Below are 3,493 nucleotides of genomic sequence, written 5' to 3'. Positions count from 1 at the left end.
CCCTTAAAGATGGGATGTACGAAATCGTAATATCACCGGTTTAACATCGAAATCCGTGAGTAATATAAAATCGGAGAGCGGAATAAATATATCAAATATTTTAATAGATTTTTTTAACTCCCGTCAACTATATAGAACTATCGTAAAAACGTACCAATAAATTCTTATCGGTTGGGTTAAGTTATAACTCTACTCGTTATTCACGTAATCGAAATATCTAGTGGGCAGGCGGCTAACAGCCCAGAACCGGTCCTTGATAGAATTGGAATCTTTATATGTGTGCAGCTTTCACCCAAGGTCGTAGGCTTCCACCGGCTAAACCGGGTGAGGTTGGTGCTCTGTAAAGTGCATGCGCAAATCTGGCTTTTCGTAATCTGAAAGTACAGGAGATTCCACTCCGCCACTAATATTCTAATATACAATAACAATTTTTTTTCACGTGTAGTATAGAAATTTGTAATAAGATACATAATGCGGTTGTAATAAAATATTGTGCGATTATTTTCATATAATTAAAATTAATATTTATTTATTTTTAGAGAATACGAGGGAAGCGGCGCTTCCAACGCTTCTAATGACGGCACGCCACTGCTGTAAACCAATAATTGGGCTAACTTATAACTGTTTTGTATCAGCACCTGTATTACACCTGTCAACATTGATAATGCTTACTGCTCATACAGTTATTGCGGCATTTTCATCTTCACATTGTATATAGGCATAGTTTAAGTTTATCTTGTATAATTTTTAAGTACTGTATATTAAAACCTTTAGTTAATACCATCTGATGAGGAACTATTTTCTATTAGAAAATAGTCCGAAATGCATTTTGTGTTTTTCATTTCCATTCTTATGTAGTCATTTTTATTGTACAGTACACCCTTTTTTGTTTTTATTAAATATTTATACTTTGATTCCTGAGGGTTTGTGCCCATTATCATTGATGTGATAAGCTCTTACTATTATCTGCCTCATGTTTGTAAATATTTTAATTAATTTAATTATACCGAGGGCTAAAAGCAAGTTTTGTAATAATTTCGTTATTTATAGGGTAGTTAGAACAGTGAATGACTGGCTTTAGTGAATGACCATATTGTGAGAAATTTGTTTAAAATAAGCTCCACGGCAAAGAAAGGCCAACCAGAAGCGTTGAATTACTGAAAATCAACTACATTTTGAAATATTCTCATTTATTGATCTTTCAGAAACGCGTGATAGTGTTTGAAATATGGCAGATTTCTTGAGATGTGTGTAAGGTTTAATCCTGCTTGCATTGTAATAAGGTAAGAACTGTGACAAGACTTCTTTCAATATGGCCCAGAGAAACAAAAAGGTTGGACACCCCTGATCTAAAGCATATAAGAACTTTTATGACATTGCATCAGGACAAGAAAAACTGTATCAGTTTTGTGTAATTTTTCTGCAAGTGGACAGTCAGTGGATCCTATGATAATTGACCCGCTAGATGTCGGGCGTTTTGTTTTTAGTATTTTATTGTTAATATTTAATGTTTAATATTATTATTGTAGAGAGTTGGCAACCACGAGAAGATGGTGTTAAGTTCCAAAAGTGCGGGAACATAGCGGAATGATCTTCCAATCGAATTATTGTAAATAGTTGATTTGTTGTTTTGTGGGGATAAAATCTAAACACAGATTTAGTGGACTTTTCTTGGTTGGAGATACGACGGGAACCTGGCGTACGAACAAGATGGGTCAGGTGAGACTTACGAAAATTAATTAATCATTACACGAGACTAGGATCGGCCTGACGCGACAATAATGTTCCCATACAAGAGAATTTCAAGGGATATTGTAGATTCAGTTTCAGATGGTTTTGCTGTATGCAAAAATGATTCGGGATGGATGATAAGTGCCACATTTTATGAATATGTTGAAATGTCTTTTATCTCTGGCTTCTGGATAAGAATATCAGAAAATACAAACAACAATCATCAAAATCAGTTTACAAAACTAACTTTGCAGCTTTATACTTTGAAGCTTACAAGAAAGCTTTGAAATTAGAAACAATTCAACATGTGGTATGTTTCCTTTTGAACCAAATAAGATGGATTATTCAAAATGTATTTCTACTAAGCGTAAGTAATTGTTTCCCGAAAATGAACATAATTTATCAATTAATTATGGTAAACCATATAAATGTGTACTGCAAATGATAGAAAATGAGATTCCAGTTAATTTGTTATCAGATTTCAAGGAAGCCATTGCATTTGATAACAATCAGATAATTTTAGAAAATTATTATTGCAGTATTTTCTATTGTATAAGTAACAAATGTATATATTTACTTATGGTGCGGTTTTTATATTTCTTTAAAAAAATCAATTTTTAAAAATTCTTAAAAAATTAAAAAACTTCAAGGGATAGTACTGAATACCGCCGTCGTTTTTTTTATCTATAACCGCATTTTATCAGAGACAAAAACTACTAAGGATTACAATTGTTAGTCTTTATTACACAATGCATTTCGGGTGCAAAATTTTGTTTACTTGCACCCCTCTTCAGGTAATACATATCTACAATCGGTAAACGTACAGATGTTACAAAAATTATTGTAAACAACGGTGGTATTCAGTATTAACCCTTGAAGTTTTTTTAATTTTTTAAGAATTTTTTAGAAATTGATTTTTTTAAAGAAGTATTTCCTATCTATGAAATACATTTTTGTATGGATTATCAAACTGATAATTTCTATAACATTGTATATATGATATTTTTGAATTAAAGATCTTTTTTAAATACCGTACTTACTCGGATATAAGATGATCTCGCATGTAGGACGATGTGTGATTTTAGAGATGAAAATAAAGTAAAATTGCCAATATATATATATAATATATATATATATATATATTATATATATAGTATCTTGTTTTTTCCTATAAAAATTAAAATAGTTAATTATAAAGTAGAGATTAAAATTCATTTTAAAACATACTTTTATACAAAATATTATCTTTTGTCAATGATTTAATGTATTTAATCGAAATATACGCAGCAATAATCATGTTGCAGACAGAATGAGAAATAAGTAAACAACAAGTCAAATCAGTGTGTGCATACTTGCCTGCGCGGCACATAAATTCTTGTGCGCGGCAACAATTTGAGCAGTGTGCGGCTGCACAGCTTAGAGGGAACATTGAATAGTACAGTGGTACCTCAGGATACGAAATTAATCCGTTCCGAAACTGAGATCGTATCATGAAAATGTCGTAAGGTGAATCAACTTTTCCCATACGATTACATGTAAAACCAAATAATTCGTTCCAACGCGAAAAACATACTCAAATTAAAGCCAAGTAATACATTTAAAAAAATAACTGTAGTAAGGAAAACAAATGAAAAATGCGAACTAATGTAACGTCGTATGGTGAGTTTTTGTTCGTATCGTGAAGCAAAAATATGTTCGAATTTCATGTCGTATCCTGAAAATTTCGTATGCTGGGGCGTTCGTATCCTGAGGTACCACTGTA

Source organism: Centruroides sculpturatus, unplaced genomic scaffold (assembly GCF_000671375.1).
Source record: "Centruroides sculpturatus isolate CEXI.00-Female unplaced genomic scaffold, Cexi_2.0 scaffold325, whole genome shotgun sequence".
NCBI classification, from domain to species: domain Eukaryota; kingdom Metazoa; phylum Arthropoda; class Arachnida; order Scorpiones; family Buthidae; genus Centruroides; species Centruroides sculpturatus.
Note: the sequence above shows the minus strand (reverse complement) of the source record.